Genomic DNA, 24954 nt, shown 5'->3' with positions numbered 1-24954 from the left:
TATTCTTCTGTGGAACTTACCCTGTAAATTCCTACATGGTATCAAAGCTATTTGAGGGCCGCGTCCGTTGGTGATCCAAATCTGAAGCCGGTAGAACTGCATGCGGCTGTCGTTTCCTAGATCTGCTGTTTCTGACTGCTTTCGGGCCGAGAGGACTGCTCTGTTGCATTCGGAGCATCTGTTTCAGTGAGGAACCCCTTTCGTTTCACGCGAAAAGGTTTCCGGTAGCCCTAGCTGCGTCATTTTTCAGATCGGGAGGTATACAGTGTTTTTTTTTTGCAGTTTACTGTCATTTTCTCCCTGCTTATTTCGGTTTCGGCTTATTTAGCCTTTTTTTTTTCCCGGATCTATACCTTTCATTTCTGCGTATGCTCTTTGCCCTGCGACTCTGTGCGATCTGGGCAAATCAGAAACAGAAAGAAAGGATTTTTCTCATGCGTATGCTCTTTTCCCTGCACCTTAGTGTGATCTCGGAAAATCAGAAACATTGAGGAAAATATTTAGTTTTTCGGCTAAAAGCTAACTTTGAGATTTTTTTTTAAAATTTCTAGTTTTTTGGCTAAAGCTAACTTCGAGCCGTAAGGTTCGTTTTTCTTTGGATATTCGTGTTGGGTTTTGTGTTTTGTGTTTTGTAGGGGAAAAGAGTCTTCCCAAGGCAAGCACGCAAATCGAGGCCCCCCCCCCTCTCTCTCTCTCTCTCTCTCTCTCTCTCTCTCTCTCTCAAATCTTTTGTATAGATCAATTGGTTCAAAGACCTTTTAAGAGAGTAGAGGTCTTGGGTTCAAGTCTCCATTTTGTGGGGGCGGATTTTTTTTTCATTCCCGCACATTCGCGCACTTTGCCGGCAACGTCAACAATTTTTTTTCAAAAAGCCATAACTTCTTCATCCGGAAGCCTTTTTCAGAGCCGTTTTTTTTAAAACCGCCTATTTTTTCGAGATCTATCCATTGGACCACTCACTTTCAGCATCTTCAGCTTCAGTTGTTTTTCAAAAATGGAAAGTCCATGCCAAGTCATTCTTGACAGCACTAACTACTTCCAATGGGTCGCCTACATGGGAGATTTACTTAGAAGTAAAGGTCTCTTCAGAATAGCCACAGACCAAGAGAAGAAACTCAAAGATGAAGACAAGGCCGAAAAATGGGAAAATCGACAAGATCAAGCACGTGGCTTGATAGGAATGTCTGTTTCTCCTGATCTTAGATTCCACATTGCAGAAATTGAAACTCCTCATGAAGCATTAGAAAAACTTGCTAAAGTTTTTGGGATTAAAAATGAAATTAGATCCCATCAACTTGAAAATGAGCTGCTTACTTTGGATCCTAATAATTTTTCTTGCATTGAAGATTTCTTGTCAAAATTCAAGAACCTTAGATATCTCTTGGAAGGTGTTAAAGTTAAGAAAGATGATGGTAACCTTATTTATTCCATCCTCACTAAGTTAGGGCCAGCCTACTCTGTATTTGTTTCCACTTTCCATTCTACCAGGGAAGCTTTCATTTGTCAAGGCAAAGACTACAAGCCCCCTTCCTTTGACTCCTTTTGTGATTCCTTAATAAGAGAACAAGAAAAACTCTTACACCTTGGTCTTCTTAATCTTGGAAACTCTTCCACAAAAGCGTTAGCCGCCCAGCAGTATCCAAATTCAAAGAATCCTAAGAAGTCTTATCCTCAAAGGAATGGTCCTAAACCAACTCAGCCTCAAGATGAAAGATCATTTCAGCAATATGATAAGCCCAATAAAAACAAATGGAAGAAGACTGAAAGACATTGTAACTTTTGTAATCGAGATGGCCACTTAGAATCTAAATGCTTTAAGAAGATGGAAGCCTTGGAAGCCGCAATGAAGAAACATAACATCCATCTGGAGCCTACTTCAACTTCAACTTCCGGAACGGCATTTTCTGCATGTCATCGTCAATCATCTCAGTCTAGTTATGCATTAAATGTATCTTCTTCTTCTTCTCATTCTCATGAGTGGCTCATTGATTCTGGAGCCTCTTGTCACATGGCCAAAAACCAAGCCATGTTTTCTTCTTTAAATGATTGTAACACCAAAAATATATATGTTGGTGATGATAGATCTCTTAATGTTGTAGGGACTGGAACTGTTCATCTAGACAATGGTCAGTTCAATGATGTATTATGTGTTCCAAACTTATCCTGCAACCTTCTATCTGTCTATCAGATAACTCATTCAGGTGAAGTAAAAATCGTTGAATTTTCACCTCATGATGTTGTAATCAAGGATCTAAAAGATCCTAAACAGATTCTAGCTACTGGTCTTGCTGATGATTCCAAAAGGTTGTATAATTTTCACAACTTTGGGTCATCCCATCTTCCCTCAGTATTTGTTGCTCATAATGATGAAGTGAGCAAACTTTGGCATGAGCGGTATGGTCACTTAAACTATCGCTCCCTTCAGCATCTCTGTAAAGAAAACATGGTGACAGGTCTTCCTATGGTATCTTGCAAAGATGGTGTTTGTTCCGGATGTGTACTCGGAAAACATCATCGGGACAGTTTTGACAAACGTGCCTCTTGGCACGCCTCAGCCCCTTTACAGCTTGTGCACAGTGATTTATGTGGTCCTCTTCCTGTTGCTTCATTCTCTGGCTGCAAGTACTTCTTAACTTTCATTGATGATTTCTCTAGACGCACTTGGGTATACTTCTTAAAACTCAAGAGCGAAGTACTTACCACCTTTTTGGCCTTCAAAGCATTCGTTGAAAAACAATCTGGACATCAAATTCTTAAGCTAAGAACTGATAATGGTGGAGAATATGTTAAAAATGCATTCATCACCTTTTGCACCGAAAATGGCATTCAAATGCAACATACTGTTCCATACACTCCACAACAAAATGGTGTAGCTGAGAGGAAAAATCGCACTTTAAAGGAAATGGCTAATTGTATGCTGCAATCTAAAGGACTCAGTCTTAGTTTTTGGGCCGAAGCAATTAATTGTGCAAATTATATAATCAATCGCACTCCTACTAAGGTTCTAGAGAATATCACTCCAGAAGAAGCTTGGAGTTCCATTAAACCAGATGTAAGTCACTTTCGTGTGTTTGGAAGTGAAGCATGGGCCCATATTCCAGATGAAAAGCATAAAGCCTTAGAACCTAAGAGTGAGAAATGTACTTTTGTTGGATATTCTGAAGATGTAAAAGGCTATAGACTTATTCCATTTAAGTCCAAAAATGTTATCATTAGAAGAGATGTAAAATTTGATGAAAATAAATCGGCCTGCGAGCCTAGTCCGGCGGATGTGCCACCTCTTCCCATCTCTTCTATCTTTGAGAACATTTCTTCTTCTGATGATGAAAGCGAGGATGATAATCCTTCCCCACCTTCTCAGGATCCTCAACTTCCAAGATGGGTCCGTGCTACTCGGGATGCAGCAGGTGATCTTGCCGGTGATCCTACAGATCAGCGACGTACACGTTCTCAGTTTGAAAGAGCCTCTTCTTTACTGGCTCAAGCTCCAGTGAATCATGATCCTGACACTTTTGCAGAAGCTTCAGGCCATCCACATTGGGAAACAGCTATGAATGAAGAATATCATTCATTGATGACAAATGATACATGGGATCTTGTTCCTCTACCAAAGGGACGCAAACTTGTTAGATGCAAATGGGTTTACAGAACCAAGTATGGACCAGATGGGAAAGTTAACAAACATAAAGCTCGTCTAGTTGCTAAGGGCTTTTCACAGGTTGAAGGCATTGACTACACTGAAACCTTCTCTCCAGTTGCCAAAATGAACTCTATCCGCCTTGTTCTTTCCCTTGCTGCCTCTTTAAAATGGGAAGTACATCAAATGGATGTTAAATCTGCCTTCTTGCATGGGGACTTGCAGGAAGAAATCTATATGGAACAACCCATTGGCTTCATACAAACAGACTCCAGCCTCGTTTGTCGCCTTAAGAAATCCCTTTATGGCCTCAAGCAAGCTCCTCGAGCTTGGTATGCCAAAATGGATAGCTTTCTTTTAGAATCTGGCTTTTCTAGGTGTCATTCTGACAATACTGTCTACACCAAGAAAGTGGGCAACTCTCTCATCATCCTTGTTCTTTATGTTGATGATCTTATTCTTACTGGTAGTGATCCCAACCTTATAAACCATGTGAAGTCCAGCCTTAAAAAGAAATTTGAAATGACAGACTTAGGACACTTACACTATTTTCTCGGTCTTCAAGTCTTGCAATCCCAAGAGGGTATTTTCCTTTCCCAGTCCAAGTATGCTTGTGATATTCTTCGTCATTTTCACATGGAAGACTGTAAGCCAGCCCCTTCTCCCTTTCAGTCTGGAGTCAAACTTTCAGTCTCTTGTACTTCTCCTGAAGTTGATGCTACCTTATACCGTCAACTTGTCGGAAAACTCTTGTATTTAACCCATACTCGTCCTGATCTTTCCTTTGTTGTTGGCCTTGTTGCTCGTTTTATGCAAAACCCCCGTGAAAGTCATTGGAAAGCAGCTAAAAGAATACTTCGTTATGTTCGGGGTACAATACAGTTTGGGATTCATTACAGTGCCAAAGCAGCTCCTCTGTTAGTTGGTTTCACTGATTCTGATTGGGCTGGTGACCTTGATGATCGGAAGTCTACTGCCGGTTATGTCTTCACTCTTGGTTCAGGACCTATTACATGGGCTTGTAAGAAACAGGCTGCCATTTCTCTTTCGTCAGCAGAAGCAGAGTATCGTGGTGCCGTGGAAGCTAGTAAGGAAGCCTTGTGGCTTCGTCAGATCCTATCAGAGTTTGGCTTTGAGCAGCAGCATCCAACCACACTTTGGTGTGATAATCAAAGTGCCATTCAGCTATGCAAAGATCCAGTCCAGCATCAGCGCAGCAAACACATTGAACTACACATGCACTTCATCAGAAAGCTCATTCTTGACCATGTTCTTGAAGTGCAATATTGTCCAACGGATGATCAGGTTGCAGACATCTTCACAAAGGCTCTCACAGAGGCGAAGTTCACTAAACTTCGATATATGCTTGGAGTTCAGGAAGTTGTCACTAAGGGGGGATAGGCTCTAGTGCCTCCTTCCTTCTCCTATTGTGTCATATTTGTAAATCCTTCAATCCTATCCCAAGTTGTTCTTAAGGGGGGATGTTAGGATATTCCGACACATAGGATATAGTTAAGTTCAACTTGGTCTAGTATAGAGTTAGGTTAGAGTTAGGTAAAGTGTGTTTCTTTACCGTTGTACATTTTGTAACTTACAATCCGACGGTCACGATATGTAGTGATCCGACGGTTCACTCTCACCTCGGTATTACCGACACTTGATCCGTGGCTTGACACCCGATTGGTCCATGAGTTCTATTTAAAGCGCATGGAGGGTCATTGTTCGGGTAATCCGTGCATGAGAGAAGCTTATGTAAATTTTCATTCTTTGATTAATAAATTGTCTGTACCCACGTTGGGACAGGCCGTGGACTGTTTCCCTCCTTGCACTCTGAGGGTTTTAACCACGTCAAAAATACTGGTGTATTGATTTGAGATCTGGTTGTGAGCGGTGTCCTTTTGGTATTCTTCTGTGGAACTTACCCTGTAAATTCCTACAAATACTTGGCGGTTTTTGCAGGCTTAAGGTCTCAAAATTCATATTTTTCAGGCGGCAACGTGATCTCAAAGTTTCAACGATTTTCAACCATGAGATCTTCAAGGCCTTGGGTTTGACCTCTAAACCATTGTTTTTTGCAGTTTTATTATAACAAACAAATTACTAATAATTAGGCCCTAAAATCATAAACTAAATGGTCAAAATCATTTAAAATTGCAAAATCTTCATTTTCACAAATTTTGGCCTTTTGGGTATTTGAGTTTTGGTCTGGATCTAACATTTATGGATGCTGGATTTTTCTGCATAACTGAAATTTTCTACAGTTTTGAAATTCCTGAATCAAATACTCAGTAAGGCCAAAAACTGAAATTTTAAATTTCTGGAAAATTTTACTATTTTTGGAAATATAAGGGCTCTGGCTTGTCTTAAGCATTGTTGGGTTGCTTATCTATCACTGTTTCACTACTGTAATAACATATCAGTTCTGAAAGTTCTGAATCACATCCTCTAAATAACTCAAAAAATTAATTTTTTCAAGTTTGGCGAAATTTTTCTATTTTTAGAAATATTGGGCATCTATTTTTGGCTTGATTAGTTCGCTGATTTGTAGTTAACTCGCCGCTGTAACAAACATATCAGTGCTGAAAATTGTTGAGTCAAACTCTCTAAAAGCCCTAAAATCGAAATTTTGAAGTTCTGGTGCATTTTGCTATTTTTGAGCATATAGGCCATCTATTTTTCGCAGTTTTATGTTGTTGATCTGTTTGTACTTTCTGCTGTAAATGGAGAAATCAGATCTCAAATTTGACTGAATACATCATCTTAAAGTGATCTAAGCAGGCTGAAGTACATTTGTTTGTCAATAGAATTTCAATGTTTAATGTGTTGGGCAAGTTTCATTATTTGAAGTGGTTTATGCATTGCTCTTACAACATTGATAAGATCTGAATTTTCTGTAGTATTGCTGGTATAAATCTGTGATCGGCATCTTGATCGACTATTTTAAGCATTTGACATCTTGGGTTACTTGGTATTTTGTGGCATATCGTTGCAATTTACACTTGTATCTCTAAACATTTTATCTTGTTTAAAATTGTAATTCATTATTGTTGAGTACTCTTAAAGAGATTATAATTAAGTACTTAAACAACTTAAGAAAATCTTAACTCAAGATAAATCTCACTCATAATCTTTTGCATAAGCAGACTAGATCTAGATTTGCATTAATAATTTCCTTGCTAGCATAAGCTAGGTTGATAGTGATATAGAACAACCCTTCTTATCTAGCTTGTGGGGTCTCGACAACTCTTCAGTGGTTAACACGGTGACCTTGCAGTCGTCAGAGCCATAGTATTTGCAGCGCTAGAGGCATCTGGTGATAAAAGCCTAACAAAAGGTATTGTTAATCAGGCTCTAGCCTGCATCGTGTTAGCCTCCTTCCCACGACCTACCTTGGAGCCCAACTTGAAAATAGTTAAAGGAAGGTTACACTTGGACTAGGCATTTAACTAAAATTTACCAAGATCATTGCATCTCACATAGGTCTTAGGACTTGCATATCATATAGGTTAGTCAATCATTCAAGCAGCGGGTGTCCATCCGGTCATTTGGTTCCAATTCATAAGAAACAAGAATTTGTGACTCCATTAAGGCACTGGTCTCATAATAGAAAATCTAATTTAATCAATAATCTTGCTTAATTTCAACCAAGTGGCTAGGCCACTCATCCGTGTCTCCCAAGTAAGTTGATTTTCAACTTGTTTTCTTTCACTTCATTCCATAGGGACTATCCCCCATAGCCTGTTGTTGGGAGACAACTAGAACGGAGTGGGTGGGGATCAGAGTGACAACCCCTGTCTTGAGCGTTTTCGCGGTGCCTGAACAATTTGAGCGACAACAGGTCCCATATCTCATGTATCACTGAGCGAATGTGAGTGCTATGTGACCTTCATTGATGACCACTCCAGGAAGACCTAGATTTTCTTTCTGAAGACCAAGAATGAGGTCTTCAAGAGGTTCCAAGAGTTTAAGGCTCTTGTGGAGAACCAGACAGGGAGGAAGATCAAGGTGCTGAGATCAAATAATAGGGGTGAGTATACCTGCACAGAGATGAAGGAGTTTGTAGGAGTGCGAGCATCAAGAGGGAGTACATAGTGCCTTATAACCTCCAGCAGAATGCAGTGGCATAAAGGATGAACAAGGCCATAGTGGGTGCAACTATAGTGATGTTGCATGATCAGAGATTACCTTTCTTCTTGTGGGCCGAGGCATGTAACACTGAAGTGTATTTGTAAAACATGAGCCCACATAGAGTCTCAGGGACCAAGATTCTTGAGGAGGTGTTTATTGTTAAGAAGCCAGAGGTTGGGGACATCAGGATCTTTGGGTGCCTTACATGCTCACACTTCGCTGAGGAGAAGAGGACGAAGTTGGAACCCACTGCAGAAAAGGGTATCCTTGTGGGCTACAGTGAGACTAACAGGGCCTACCATATATACATTCCTACATAGAGGATAGGTTTTAGAGGCTGGATGTGAGATTTGAGGAGGAGAGGGGCTTGAGGAGGTCTTGGGAGGTTGATCAGATAGAGTAGTAGGCTCCTCAGGGGAGGCCACACCACAGGTTTCAGGATCATCAGGTGGGACATCAGGGTTAGAGTGTCACCTTCTTCAAGGATGATAGGTTCACAAACACCAGTATCACTGAGTGCAAGATCACTTGGTGTAGCATCGTTAGGTGCAAGATCTCCATTATTCTCATGAGAGCTATTGAGAAGAGAGAGCAAGGTGAGAAAGGAGTTTAATATTGTAGCCAAGGAGAGATCAAACCGTTTCCAGAGAAGAGCTCAAATTCCAAGGGAGATTACTGTCATTTCTAGCTGAGTTTGCAAGCTAGAAACCCGAGAATCTCTCTCCAAGTGTTCAGCCCGTTTTGACAGTTTTCAGGCTGAGTTAGGGTCATGTTTGTAGATAGATGACTAGGCTCAACGTTAGACTGTCAGACCGATTTCCTGGTGAAGTAATCAGGCTGTGATTAGCAGAGAAAGCAAGTCGAGAATGGGAAGAACCTAGGTCGAGTTTCTATGTCAAGCAGGCCATGTAATAACTCTTATTTCGTAGGTACTTCGGGCCAGCTCCAACACGCTTTTCAAGGTAGTCTGCAGTCAGAGAGGAAGCAACTATCAATTTGCTATTCAAGACTATTTACAATCATTGGGGAGGCAACATTTCCAAGACTTGTATGCTTAGTTGATGTCAAAGTCAACCCACTGTTGGTGCACAAAAACTAAGCTTACTCAAGCTAAGCTTAGTTTTTGACTGAGAGAGAGGTTTTTATTTTCAAAGTGACATGGAAATGGCTTCAACAAGACAGTAAGGGAGATAAGTGATTTTTTCTCTCTATGTATAAATCTCCTTAAAAGCAATATAAAGACTCCCTTAGAACTGGTTTTCCTCTTGTGAGATTTTCTAGGGTCATTAGACCAAAACAAAAGTGTTAAATTTATGTGTGTGCTTGCAATTATATCTTGTATTAGTTGTGCAAAAGATTAAATAGTAGTCCTTTGTTTTCAAGTTAAATGCAAAACTAACACATATATCAGTCATATGTTCATGAAGGGTTATGGGAATTAAACCATGCAAAAGTTTGAAACTGGGTTGGGCTACAACAATGCATAATTTTCTACACGAATTTGGTGAGTTTGTCCACCACATTGTAAATGCAATCCTTACCTTGTGCTTTGGGCAACCTTATAATGAAGCCCATTGAGATGCTCTCCCATTTCTATTCGGGAATGGGTAGAGGTTGGAGAAGACTTGTAGGATGCAATGCTCGACCGTATTTTATTGGCATTTGATGCATTCTTTGATGTATCTCTTCACTTCTTCAATCCCTTCCAAGAAAACCATTTTCGAATCTGTTGGTATGTCTTGAAAAAACCCTGATGTCCAGCTAATGGAATGTCATGTGTGATCTTCAAAATCTTCTCCTTGAGTGCGGACTTAGGAACTAAGTACATTCTATCCTTATAATAAGTAACACCGTTAGCTAGTTTGTATTGGTCGTCTTGGATGATGTTAGGGTCCAACCCTAACCCCCTTATTTATGTAATAGGGTCGAGTCAGAGTTATAGTTAGTTAAAGAGTCAATAAAGCCCATATTAATAATTTTAAGTGGTTGACCCGCATTTAAAGAAGGGACCACAGTTAGTTGCAAATGGACCATGGTATTAGATAGATGGTATTAATAAGAACCATGGTACTGACCCATGGTATTGCATGTATGAATCCTATATAAAGGATAGAGACTCCCCATTTAGGAGCATCGTGTCTTATTTTTTAATCGAGCCCTACTCTATTGGAGGTTGCCCCCTCGAAGAGGCAAGTGAACATTGCTTTCCTTTCTGAATAATAAAATACATGCTGTTATTTCTCATTGTTCTGTGTCCTGGGTTATATTTCTTTACATATTTGGTATTCTAGTATCTTCTCGCAAGTCAAGAGCATACCAAGTGGTATCAGAGCACCTTCCAGGGCCGTGGGATCTCTATTTTTAGCAGATTTTTTTTGGCTAGAGACGTGTTCCGGCGTCTGTAAACCACGAGATTTGTCGTTGAGCGCATAAACCTGCGGATTTGGGGAGGCATGCACGCATGAAATACAAGAGGTGGTCACGCTTGTTGGATTCCCTTGTAACTCTTGTGGGTACCCCTTCGAGTAGTAGCGTATTAGACAGAACCGCGCACGGACTGTCTTCCAAGTACCCTTTGGGTATATCGGAAGTCCCCTAGGTTCACCTGAAACCTTGCCATAGATAAACCGTCGGCCGTCTTGCTGCTACAGTACATCGAGAACAGCGCTCGGGGAGATTACTCGCGCGTACGATAGGGTAGTTGAGTAGTACGGCTAAGGATACAGTTGGTCCTCCTTAGTTAGTGCCCTAAAATATTGGGCCGATATGTATATTGCGATCTGTAGCACCTGACACTCCTTGAGACCATAGTTCCCTTGTCTCTCTATAGATCGCACATCATCTTCTTTGCCAGATCAGATCTAGCAGGTTGGGTTCTGTCACAGCCGCAACAATCAGATCCACCATTCAGATCTAGTAGCGGGGGTTCGATCACTGCCACATTCCTACTCATACTCTGCAGTTGAGGGTTTCGTCGACAGATCTGACTATTTGTGCAGGGAGGCTTGTGGCTCCTATACCTTGGAGTGATTCTCGCAGGACATTGGGCAGAATTAACTTTTTTGGGAATCGGCTATTGCAGTATTCATAAGCGAGGAGTAAAACTCAGTCTGAGACCCTCCCGGGACGCTTATAGGAGACGTAGCCCATAAGAATCAGGCGGACGGGCTGAGCAAGGTGGTACCATTCACTTGTCAGCGTCAAAATTTCGGGTGGTCCCAATTTTTTTCATAGTAATGACAAGTGCACCGGATCTGTGCATGGTACAAACCAGAGCTCAAGCTATGGCCAATGAGAAGATAAACACCCTTGAACAAAAGTTGGAGGAATTAATGAAGTAGATCCAGTCCTTAAATGACACAATCACAAAGGGCAAGTCGGGGGTACAATTGGAGGCATATGCTTTTAATGAAAACCATGAGGGTGAATCTAGCCATTCTCTTCACTTCTATGGAAACCACCAACAGTCCCATCCTCGACCACCCAAGCTGGACATGTATAAATTTGATGGCTCTCATCCGGCCATATGGCTATCACAAATGGAGCAATATTTCACATTGAATCACATCAGAGATGATGAGACTAAGCTAAGTGTGGGAAGCCTTTACTTGGACCAAGAAAGATGGCAATGGTGGCAATGGCATCAATGATGCTATGCAAGGCCAATGACTTGGTAGATATTCTCAAAAGCCCTTTCTGATCGCTTTGACCATGAATCTAACTTTTTGGGTCGTCTTACGAAGCTCCGATAGACAGTCATAGTGCAAGAATATATTAAAGCCTTTGAAGCATTAGCCTTTCGCACAGGAGGTCTAGCAAATGAATTCTACTTGGAATGTTTTATCAATGGTCTCAAAGACGCCATACAAGCCCACGTCCGGATGCACCACCCAGTCACATGGCTAGCAGCTTGCACGACAGCTCGTGAAGTAGAACGCGTGTTAGCGGCCCAGTTGACTCGTCCAAATTTCATAGCCAAGGGACGCCCCACCCAGGCTCCGAGCACTACCCAAACACTTAAGGTTCAAAAGGTGTCACCAGCGGAAATGGTGGAAAGAAGAAAGAAAGGATTGTGTTACTACTGTGATGACAAATACTCCCCGGGGCATAAATGCAAGGAACCCAAATTCTTTCAAATTGATGCTACTGATCACAGTTCATCTGAGGAAGCTCCACCATTTGAGGGACTAGAGGAGGAAGATGAGGACAACCAACAGGACAATGAGCTCCTAGCTACACCAGAAGAACCAGTTATCTCGCTCCATGCTTTGGCAGGCATTTCTTCTCCCCAAACTCTCAAAATCAGAGGTTTTATTAAACATCGCCCTGTAGTAGTCTTGATTGATAGTGGCAGTACGCATAACTTTATCCATCAAAGGGTTGCCGAAGCAGTGCATTGTTTTGTCAGAGTAGTCTCTAATTTCCAGGTCCAGATTGCTGATGGGGGGACAATGAAATGTGACGGCCGCTGTGAAAATGTCAAACTTCAGATGGGGGATTATCACCTAAAGACCCACATGTTTTCCATCAACATGGGTGGGTGTGACATTGTCTTGGGTGCTGAATGGCTCTGCACACTCGGCCCAATCACAATGGATTTCCAGGAGTTATATATGAGCTTTAAGCAGAATGACCACATGCATACCCTCCGCGGACTCCAGGCAGGTGCTCCTTCTATCATCAGCTCGCATAGGATGGAAAAGTTGTTAAAAAGGGCCACCATGGAGTTATAGCCCAATTTAATGCCATCCAAGCCTTCGAGCCCACTTCTCTTCATATTCATCCTGAGATGCAACAGGTCTTAAACAACCATCTGCAAGTCTTTGACAAGCCTCATGAGCTTCCACCCTTGAGAGGGGAACATGATCATAGCATTACTTTGGTCCCAGGGGCACAACCACCAAATGTGCGCCCATATAGATATCCTTTCCCCAAAAGAATGTAATTGAAAAATCATCAAGGAGCTTCTGGAAGCCGGTGTCATTTGTCCTAGCATTAGTCCTTATTCATCGCCTGTGGTCATGGTGCTCAAGAAAGATGGTGAATGACGTGTGTGTGTAGACCTCAGAGCCTCAACAAGCTGATGGTCAAAGATAAATTTCCCATCCCGGTTGTTGATGATTTGCTGGATGAACTACGTGGGGCTCAATTCTTTACTAAGCTAGACCTTCACTTGAGCTATCACCAAATTCGCATGAAAGAAGTAGACATTCCAAAGACTGCTTTCCGAACTCATGAAGGCCATTATGAATTCCTGGTCATGCCATTTGGTCTCTGTAATGCCCCATCCACTTTTCAAAGCCTCATGAATCACCTGCTCAAACCATATCTTAGAAAATTTGTCCTTGTTTTCTTTGATGACATCCTCATCTACAGCCTCACCTGGGAAAAACATCTTCAGCATGTAGACCTGCTCTTGCAACTGCTCCAGAAGCATAAATTATTTGTCAAATTGTCCAAGTGCTCTTTTGGCATGAAAGAAGTCGAGTATTTGGGCCACATTGTGGGGCGTGAAGGTGTCAGGGTGGATCCTAAAAAGATCCAAGCAATGCAGGATTGGCCCCAACCAAAGACCTTGAAGAGTTTGAGAGGATTTTTGGGTCTCACCAACTACTATCGCAAATTTGTCCGCAATTATGGTCGCATTGCTAGACCCCTCACTCACCTTCTCAAGAAAAATTCATTCCTTTGGAATGATGAAGCGCAACAGGCATTTATAGCTCTCAAACATGCCATGTGTTCCACTCCCATATTGGCACTACCCGACTTCACCAAATCTTTTGTGATTGAATGTGATGCTTCAGGTACGAGTATTGGGGCTGTCTTAATGCAGGAAGGTTGACCCTTGGCCTTCACTAGCCAACAACTAAGTGGGACAAATTTGGGACAATCTACCTATGAGAAGGAGATGATGGCCATCTTACATGCAGTGGATACCTGGCGACCATACTTATTGGGGCGGCATTTCCAAATCCGCACAGAATATCAAAGCCATAAATATTTTTTGGAGCAACGCCTATCCTCACCACAACAAAACAAATGGCTAGCCAAAATGTTGGGATATGATTATGAGATAATTTACAAGAAAGGGCGCGAAAATGTCGTAGCGGATGCTTTATCACGCCAATTTGAGGAGGGAATCACCCTGCTAGTAATTTCTCTTCCCATTCCAGAGTGGATTGAAGAGGCTCGCAAGGAATGGTTTTCACATTCTTCACTCTCCCAACTCATTAATAAATTTCAGGCAGATCCAAATTCCACAGCAGGCTACTCTTGGTAGGATGAGATTCTTTGCTACAAGGACAAAGTAGTGATATCACCAACATCCACCCTCAAAAGTCGCATTTTGGCAGAGTTGCACTCATCTCCCACTGCAGGCCATTCAGGCTTTCAGAAGACTTATGCTCGCACTCGGCGTTCATTCTTTTGGACAGGCATGAAAAAGGACATTCTTACTTTTGTAGCTGAATGTGATGTGTGTCAGCGCCACAAAGGAGAAACAGTCAAATCCCCAGGCACTTTACAGCCATTGCCCATCCCTACCTCAATCTGGACGGAGGTTTCTATGGATTTCATTACTGGTCTTCCGAAGTTAGGCAACAAGTCAGTCATCATGGTGGTTGTGGACAGACTTTCTAAGTATGCTCATTTTTGTGCCCTACCCCACCCTTTTACACCCGCTTTGGTGGCTCAATCTTTCATGGACCAAATCTTCAAATTGCATGGCATGCCCACTTCCATTGTGTTTGATCGTGACCCGATCTTCACCAGTAACTTTTGGCAGGAACTCTTCAGGCTACAAGGTACCCAACTACAACTCAGTACTTCCTATCATCCCAAAACTGATGGTCAAACTAAAGCAGTCAACAAATGTCTGGAGACCTACCTCAGGTGTTTCACCTCAGAAAAGCAACATCTATGGGTACAGTGGTTACCTCTAGCCGAATGGTGGTATAATACTAACTATCATGCCACCACCAAGATGACTCCATATGAAGCAGTTTATGATAAACTCCCCCTTCACCTACTTCTTATATCCCGGGATGCTCTAAGGTACAAGCAGTGGATCAACTCCTACAGAACCGTGCAACCATGCTTACCCACCTCAAAGATAATCTCCATCAAGCTCAAAATCGCATGAAGCAACAGGTAGACCAACATCGTTCAGAGCACACATTTCAAGAAGGGGATAAGGTATTCTTGAGGCTTCAACCATATAAGCAAACATCACTCAAAGACAAGGGTTGTCAGAAAATATCTCCAAAAGTCTACGGACCATATCAAATACTTCAGCGCATCGGAGAAGTAGCCTACAAGCTAGCCTTGCCAACCACTGCAAAAATCCATCCCGTCTTCCATGTCTCATGCCTCAAGAAAGTGGTTGGGAACAATTGCAGAATTCAAACCAGTCTACTGGAATTGGATGAAGAAGGTTCAATCTAGCTCCAACTTGAACAGATTCTTGACATGCGAGAACGACACCTGCTGGCTCGCACAATCAAGGAAGTCCTCGTCAAGTGGAAAGACACCTCTCCAGAAGATGCGACCTGGGAACTAGCCACTGTTCTTCAGTAGTGTCCGCAACTTCAACCTTGAGGACAAGGCTGTTTTTATGGGGGAGGGCATGTTAGGGTCCAACCCTAACCCCCTTATTTATGTAATAGGGTCGAGTCAAAGTTATAGTTAGTTAAAGAGTCAATAAAGCCCATATTAATAATTGTAAGTGGATGACCCACATTTAAAGAAGGGACCACAGTTAGTTGCAAATGGGCCATGGTATTAGATAGATTGTATTAATAAGAACCATGGTACTGACCCATGGTATTGCATGTATGAATCCTATATAAAGGATAGAGACTCCCCATTGAGGAGCATCTTGTCTTATTTTGTAATCGAGCCCTGTTCTATTGGAGGTTGCCCCCTCGAAGAGGCAAGTGAACATTGCTTTCCTTTCTGAATAATAAAATACATGCTGTTATTTCTCATTGTTCTGTGTTCTGGGTTATATTTCTTCGCATATTTGGTATTCCAGTATCTTCTCGCAGGTCAAGAGCATAACAGATGATCCCGTCAATAATTGCGCAAGCAAACTGGTTCTTGGCATACTCCGCTGAGAGGTGAGCCTTCCAATCTTCTGTAAGCTCTATGAGGGCACATGCTGTTGGTTTCCTAGAAAGTGCATCAGCTACAACATTCTTCTTTCCCTTCACATACTCAATATCAAAATCATAAGCTTGGATCTTGCTTACCCATTTCTGCTGCCGCTCGTTCAGGTCCTTTTGCCCCAGGAAATGGCGCAAGCTGTTGTGGTCTGTCCTGACTATGAGCTTGTTTCCCACTAGATATTGTCTGAACTTGGCCAAAACATGCATGATAGCTGACATCTCCTTGTTGTGTATTGAATAAAGCTTCTCCGAGTCCTGAGGCTTTCGACTTTCAAATGCTATAGGATGGCCAAGATTATGTCAATCAAACTATCATGTACGAGAAACACTATCAGGTACCAAAAGATACTGTCAAATGCCAAGTGCACTCTTATGTAGATCACTATCATAACACTGTTAGATTATTGTCAATCACTTCTGTCACATCACTGTTGTAGTCATCACTGTCATCAAGAGGTATAGATAGTGCAAACCCTAACAGGCTATCAAGGCAAGTGTCACTAGTGTTATACCCACTGATATTCAAGGTAACACATCAACTTTCAAGCTTGCTGTCATATCACAGAGAAGATCACTGTAGCATATAAGATTATTGTATTCTGTAGAGTCAGTTGTGTAATAAGACCACAATCATCCTGTCACTGTAGAATGTCATCATCAAGAAGGGACAGTAAAAATTTTTTTATCACAGGATCATTGTCAAGGAAACGTTGTCCCATTAAAGGAGAAACTGTCATGTCAAGTTATGTCGGATTTAGGTAATCTGCCCTGCTCAAGCATCAACCTTCAACAATGATTCAACACCCTAACTTTGTTGTTGTTGACAATCCTATCCTTTGATCATGTTATAGATGGAGTAACACTTTTAAGTGTAACTACTATTAGGTCACTTGTACTCTCTCAAATGCACTTGTTTGAGTTGACTAAACTTTCACTATAAGGTAACTGTCACCAAAGGCCATTATAATATATACATATTATTGCAACAGAGATTACTATAAGAGTTTAACTATGGCTCTCCATTAAGATCATATGGCCGCTCTATGAAATGCCACCCTATCACATGAATGATGACTGTGGAAATCCTTGCTGTAAGAGTGCAATGCTTATCCAAACGTCAATTTTTTTTACTGCGGCTAGCGAGCTATGACAAAGTACACAGGTGGGTCTACAAATTTGACTTTTGCATGATATGTGATGATGAAACCTAATTTTGACGCCCAAAAGAAATCTTCAATCAAGCTGTTTTCAGGCTTCAATCAAAACAAGTCTGCAGGATTGAACCCTAACAGCTGTGTAGAGGATTGCACAAGTTGGCTTGTTGTAGAGCTATAGGTGATGATGTATGAGTAGTTTTGCAAACAGAGCTTTGAAATGTGAGGCTAGATTCTTTAATTTGCTTCAGTATTTTTCACAATGATCCACCAATTCCTCTTATAAAGATTCATACTATATGTATTCACCATTCACTCCATTTGGTGACTTAGGAAAGTGCTTGAGCTTTCAACAAATGACAAACGGATCTTCAATGAGTGAGCCCAACATGAGCTGCCTCTTAGGGCCTTCATTTTCATCACAAAAACTAAATGATTGAAAGTTTTTTTACCTGTACTGACCTAATTCCCTTCAAGCTTCAGAATACAAACTTTAGGGCTTCTTTGCTGTCTATTGATGATACATTCCAGAACCAAACTATAAATGAAGAGGAGCCAAACAAAGTACCGCAGTGATTTGTGACCTCAGCTGCTTGTGACAGGGGCTTAAAATGAAGGCCACATAGGTCACTGTTCCAAACCCTAACTAGTCTTATGCACACAGGTGTTTATACCCCTCAAGAAGGCCATCTCTTCTTCAACAAAACATTTAACCCTCGTTGTTCCAGAGAGAAAGGTCACCAGGAATTTGTTGCTGATCTTCTTGCAATAGATCACTCTTCAAAAATTTTCGGTCTACATGCCATAAAAATATTACCCAACGAATCCCAGAACAAAGATAAAAAATTCAAAGTGCAATAATTCCCTGAGGTGCCAAGGTGAAGCCTTCTTTCATTGTTCAGAGATATAGTATAGGACTGCAAAGAAAAACCCTCGCTGACTGAGCCTTTCTCAATAATTCTTTGCTATTCTGTACAGGGGTCGAATATATTGTTTCAGAGCTATTAGATCATCGTTGAAGTTCATATGTATCAAGAGCTATATGGAAAGATTATTATATAGATTTTGATGTGTCCTTTTTGTGGAAGCCGACTCATATTTTTGAAGCCATTGATATTTGAACTTCAAAGTTTTGGATCAAAGTGTCACGTGAAGCTAGGGCCGACTTGTGATTAAAATTAAATTTAAAGGGAATTTTGAAACCCTGCAACAAACTCCAAAAGTTATAATAGTTCGTCAAAAGTACGCTAAGTCCTCATTTTTTATTTTATTTTATTTATTTATTATTATTATTATTTTTATTTTAAAACATGAAGCCTTAATCTTGCTTATATATATATATATTAATTTAATTTGAATTTTAATAGTCCTTTGACCATTATATTAAACTTATTCAATTTCTCTTTGACTTGACCAAGGTGATGGTACCATATGGTCACTCTTTGGGGTTTTTGCTCAGAGGTTGGGAGCTTCAACTTTAAATGAGAGTATCTCTCAAACTGGGAGGCCTCTCGAGGCGTGCCACATACAACTGGAATCGACCGACGAGGATCTTAAAGGAAAACACAGTAATTTACTTCTTCAAAAACTTCCAACTAGTGCAAGGTACATCCTTAGTCCCTGGAACCCAAACCTAGAACAAGGGTTTCCGGCCACCCTTTCAGTGGAGCTTCCAACTTGATGTAATTCAGACAAATATAAGAGCGTTCATTAACAATTTGACATCAATGACAAATGCTTAGTCAAAGTCAAACTCTAGGGTTGACACCAATGACAACACCATTCAACAATATCAGGCTGTTGCTACCTTGAAACCCTCTTCGCTGGTTATCCCAAATAGATTTTGCTTCAAGAAAATTAGGGTTCAGGCTGTGCATGCACTTCGGAACCTTCAGACAAGTGCTGTGCCACAATTTTGTTGTCCTACCAAGGACAATTAGAGACCTCGCTTGCAGGACCAGAACCAAATCAAGAATTTCACTGCCTTAGGCCAAGAACCAACCCATAATTTCGCTGCCTTCAAAGGTCTTTCTTGTTCCAGAACAAAATGAGTAAAAAATAGAAAAAGGTCAAATATTGTAGAAGCTTTCACAACTGAAATTGACAAGGAGAAAGGGGTCTAAAACCCTCAGAGCTAATGCTCAAGAAACAATTGAATTGATCCACACTTGATGCCCAAAATGAATTCATCGCTCTCATATTTATAGATTTCCTAGAGCGGCCTTTTCTTCTAAAATGATTGAGTAAACTTCACTCCAAGCCCCAACTTTGGGTTTCTTCGCCCAGCTGCCCCAAAACTTGCCCAACAGTGAGAATTTTGGGGTTTTTCTCCTTATAGAGGACTATAGCCTACGGGGATGGATAGGGTATTTCGTCCCATTTGTCCTCAATTTGTAGAGGACGTTACAGATTTTCACTGGCATGTGTGCAAAAGTGGAGTTGCAAGTGATGTGGCGATATGGTGATCTAGCTGTTTACTTCTACATTCATTTGGGCAAAATATAGACAGAGAGATTATTGAGAGGAATTGGGAACAGAGGTACTCATGCAAAAGAGTGAAGTAGGAAATATTCTGGAATCTGATCTTCTGAAAAGCCTTGTCTTGCTTCGTTCCAGGAATTTTTCTTATAAGCTTCTTATCCAATATTTACATTTTAGCGATCATGTTAAGTACCCAACTTGGCAATCACCATGCATCCTACGAATTGCATTTTACAGTAGTTAGTAGGTGTGAATGGTACTTCTAATTGACTTACCAATGTAACCTTGATATCAAATATTATGCACAAGAAGGATCGAAGGATGGCAAAAGGTTCTCTATAAACTTTTCTGTGGTAAGTTTCCAGCTTCCTCTTCATGTCTTTTTTGCAAACGTGGGTCCCATTTCTTTGTTGTACTTTCTTGTACCCAAGTGTGGTTGTATTAGAGACCATTCATCATCACTTGCAGCCTTGTTTGATTTGTAACCAAATGTTCTTGTATTAGAGACCTTTCATTGTCACTTGCAACCTTGTTTGATTCGTTTTTCCCGTTTCTTTCCAGGCTGGTTTATTATTTGGTGATGTTACAATAGGAGAGGTTTTTATTCTTGAAGAGAAGCATTTGATAGTTTCTTTTTCATTTGTTGTTTCCTTAAATGCTGTGTGTTGTTGTTTTTTTACATGATTATATTGCATATGCTTATATACCTGTTTCTAATATGAGAGTGCAGATGTTCATTATACAACGTTTGGTGTTCACTGGTCAGTGGTAAGGATCATATCCATGCGGAAAAGGTTTCTAGTTCGAGTTCTGAACCTGTGGTCAAATCATACTAAGTAAGTCCTTTGCTTCTCATGGGCATGAACAATGGGAGCGTGCCAGCTTCACAAGTGTGTATTTCACAATTATTGTACTTTCCAATCGTCATGACTTGCCAGTTCTGTTAAACACATTCTTAGATGTTACTATGTAGAATTTGTTGACAAGATTGTTTTGTTAAGAGAGCGAAATTGTTAAATAATGTACTTTTTCAAGGTTTGAAGATTTTAAGATGAAGAGTCTGATGTATCCGAGTTGCGTCAAGTTATAGCTTTGGAATTTATTCATCCTCATTCATGATAGTTAAATGCAGTAATCTTTGTTCTTACAGCAATGAAAGTTTCATGTTAATGGATTTTGCATCATTTGATCTGTAATGCTGTACAACATTATAAAGGGAGGTTTGAACTGTTGATCCTTCATACTTGTTAAGAATTAACTTACTAATAAAGTAAAAATGTCTTAGATTTGGGCTCTTTCTATATGGGAGTAAAGTGCACTCTTATTGAGAAGTGGTAACTATTGTTGTATGTTGAACATATTTAATCTTTTCACAATATTTCTGCTAGCAGTTATACCCAATGCCATGTCTTTCAAGTGATTGAAATGTTTGTGATATCTAGCTTCTTTCTAAATGTTTAAAAAATTAGACTGTGAGAGTACAACATGTCAAGATATTATCTAAAAGCACCATTAGGTGCAGAGATAATAGAGTGATCAATATAAAGTTGAGACATGAAAACCAAATGACAGCTAGTCTGGATGTTAAATTTTCACTGTTAATCCTGGTGACAGCATTCTATTGTTGTGTAGATCATTCTTCCATCCAACATGTGCGCTGGCCCTGGTCTAAGCTCAGTCTAGATCTGAAAATAAATAAATATTAAATTTTCACTATTACCAATTGGCATGACATACCTACAATAACCAGCATAATTATCAACTATTGCAAGATTTGAGTTGATGAGGATGGACCTCATAAACTCATAATGTGATATGACCACTTTGCCATTAATCCACATGCATATGCCCATGTTTGTATGATATTAATAGTAAAATTAAGGCCAAAAAACTGGAATGGCATGGTGCGACTTCTTCCTCATACATATCTTCTTCCTCAGATACCTCTCGTTCACTTGGACATCATCTTCACGTGCACGGGTTCCTAAATTTGCTGTCTTTATATATAAGGTTAAAGTGCATTCTTGTTGAGAAGCAAATTAAACTGCTATTGTCTGTTGAAGAAAATGTCTCAGACATAGGGTCTCATGTACGACGAAAGTATGTTCTTGTTGAGAAGCAGATTAAACTATTGTTGTAGGTTGAACAATTTCAATATTTTTCACAATATTTCTGCCAGCAGTTATACCAAATGCTATAAATTTTGTGATTGTGTGAGTACAATATATCAATATATTATTCAAAGGCACCATTGGGGCATATAAAGTTCAGGCACAAAATCCAATGGCAGATAATGTGGATATTTAACCTTGACTATTTTCATTATGGATGAGATCCAAATAATAACCAGCCTTATTATCAGCTATTATAGATTGGAGTTGACGAGGATGGACCTTGAGATGCACATAAAGCGACCTGACCACTATGCAATTAAACCATGGGCTTATGTCTATGGTTATATGACATTAATATTGAACTTAGAGCCAAAAAATTGCATAACACTGTGAGATTCCTTCCTCATAGATAACTCTCCTTTGCTGGAAATAATTTTATGGGGTTGGAGGAGTTAAAACAAGAAAGTACATGAGTATAAAGCTGTGTTACACGGGAACCGCTCCCTAGAGGTGGGAAACCCGTTCCAGTGGTTCCCGCGCTCCCAGAAGCTTTGGAACTGTATGGGAATGTTCCCTTTTCTGTGGGAGCTGCAATGGGAGCTTGGGAAAGTTCCGGGAGCTTTGAAGACTGTTTTTTTTGGAGTTCCTGCGTTCCTTGGGGTTGGGGAATACAAAGCATGTAGACAAATATGTTGAACTGCCCACAAAACATGAGGCTTTGTTGAAACCTTCACAGGAAGAAAGGCCAAAGACATCCTTAACACCGATATCCTTAATTGAGAAACTGGAGCAATCTCTTGATGGGTTAAGGAAGCGTGTGACACCTCAATGTAAGGGCGATATCTGGGATGTCATGCTGATGAGTATTTATTTTTTTGTTTATGTATATGTATCGCAGAAGATTGTGTGCATATTGTATGTGGCATTCAATGCTTAACCATTAGAGTCGCTTTACTTTTTCTCATAAGAATAACTAGAGAAACATAGGTAAAATTGTTCCTTTGTATTTTTAAGGCAGATTGTTTCAAATACTAGTCATGTGTCAGAGAACTAATAATGAACTTGACATTTTAATATTTTATATATATATAAGGGAGAGACTCAAGGAGAGAGACACCCAAAGAGTATATTTATATATAAGAGAGATTATATATTTAAATTGATTTTAATATTTGAATATTTTGATTATTATATAATTATATATTTTTTATATTTTTAATTATATAATATTACCGTTCCTGATTAGTCGTTTTCTGTAAATTTTGGGGAAACCTCTAGTCGTTCCCGACACCCGTACCCAAGTTCCCAACGTTCCCACGTTCCAGAAACTCATGCAACATAGGTTTAAAGGTTTGGCCATAAAAATTTTATCTGCATGCGCCTATATGGCCTTTTAGGGAAGCCCATAAGAAACATTTGTTAGACATTTGCACCTCATTTTTGTACTTCATATCGAAATCTTTTCTTGTATGGAAACATGGGGAAACTGGGACATTAATTGACACTATATATATATATATATATATATTCATTTGAATTTGTATGTTGTTTTTTATTTATATTTATTGAATCTAGAGGAATTGGTAACTGATCAGGGTTACTTGGGCCAGACCTAGGTTCAAATTCGGTTGCCACTAAAACCCCTAGGCTAGTGCCAACAACCTGCAAGCCAACACGTAGCAGAAAACTTATGACTTAGCAAGAGCTGAGGCATTCCACCTAGGGCATCTACCCTCCTAGCTTTATCATAATGGGTCAACATGTCACTCTAGGAATAGAGCCTAGGTGGAAAGGATCATAATCAGTTTTCCCACCCACTCGAGCTAAATGCATGTGACTGTAGTTTATTTCCTTTGGTTAAAATGCAATCAAAAGTTAATGGTACACTCCCTAAGCACTCTTGTAGATTGCCACAGTAAGGGTTGTGTTTTGCTCATGGTCTATCTCATAGGTAAATTTTCATCGTTAGCCCTCGTGACTACTCTACAGAGACACTGTGCCTTCTTTCATGGCTCATCGTACCCAAAAACAATAGAATGTTGTCTTGCATAACTTACATTTGGCATCATCAACAACAAATAACAAGAAGTCATTCATAAAACTTGGGCTAAAATTATTGATTGTGGTATTGAATATTAGTGATCAGATACTTCTACAGTTATTCATATTGTTGGATATTTCCAGAAGTGAACTGTATAATTGATTTAGTCTGTCCAACGTTTCAGATGGTTACTCCATCCATCATGCTTCATGATTCATAATTACTGAATATTACAAATTGAATCATTACCAAAAAAATAAATAAATCTAGTAGCCACGCATGCCTCATTACTAACCAATCATTCTTTACCCCTAGCTTCTAGCCACACATTTTTATGTGTTTAAAAAAAAACCTTTTAGCGTCAAACGTGGAATGCTCTTGTTGTCTCTCTGATGTTGATTTAGCTTCCTTGCATTGAGTCTTTTGACCTATAAGTACATTATTTCATTTTTGTTAGAGGAAATCTTGACTTTGTTGACCACTACTGGTCAACTACCCATGCAGTACACCCCCCTTTTCTTTGCAAAAAGGGGCAGCACCTGATCAGCGTTTCCGTGCCATCCTGCAGTCATCAGCAGCTTGATCATTTTGATTGTAAACCCAGTCTGCATGTATGAATTGTAAATAATCTTAGCAGACATGAGTCGTGTATGTGTATTGCCTAGGTGGACCTAACTTTCTAGTGGTAATCTACGTCCCGGAAGGTTTTTCGTCTCACCGATCCATGGATCGGCAGAGTTTTCCTTCAAACCTGACCCCAAAGCCGGGATGGATTTTGTCATTAGAAATTTAGGAGAATCCTAGTGTGTTGATTTGCTAGATTATAGTTGTGTCGCAGAACTGGGTGTTTTGTGAGGGTCTGTATTAAGTGGGTTTGTCCCCTTGAGATGTAAATTGTAAAAAGTCATCATGAAATGTGTCTTGAGGGTTGAAAATGTTTTAAATCCCCTCGTGAGTCCTAAGTCCTAGGTCCTAGGTGATGTTTCCAAAGGCTTAGTTCGATGATCCATTTAAAAAAAAATGAAATAAAATAATAAAATAAATAAAAATTAAGAAATTTAAAAATTTTAAAAATGAAATAAAATAATAAATAATAAAAAATTTAAAAAATTTAAAAATTTAAAAAATGAAATAAATAAAAAATAATAAAAAATTTAAAAATTTAAAAATTTAAAAAATAATATTTTAAGAGAATAAATCGACGGATGAGATCAAGAGATGTCTTGATCCTCAT

The 24954-nt window shown here is 40.0% G+C and overlaps 1 long non-coding RNA gene across 1 annotated transcript in view; it reads left to right on the top strand.

Annotated features, from left to right (window-relative positions):
* The window catches only part of LOC149156761 (uncharacterized), a 149668-nt gene extending 128819 nt beyond the window's left edge, over positions 1–20849 (top strand). Inside the window, exon 2 of the long non-coding RNA XR_016263485.1 lies at positions 20296–20849. This is a non-coding gene — a long non-coding RNA (uncharacterized LOC149156761). The remainder of the gene's footprint in view (positions 1–20295) is intronic.
* Positions 20850–24954: the final 4105 nt, after the last annotated feature.

The sequence above is a fragment of the Pinus tabuliformis genome, chromosome 9 (genome assembly GCF_031772625.1).
Source record: "Pinus tabuliformis cultivar Carrire ecotype Pingquan chromosome 9, CPIR1, whole genome shotgun sequence".
NCBI classification, from domain to species: Eukaryota; Viridiplantae; Streptophyta; class Pinopsida; order Pinales; family Pinaceae; genus Pinus; species Pinus tabuliformis.
Note: the sequence above shows the minus strand (reverse complement) of the source record. Positions and strands in the feature narration are given on the sequence as shown.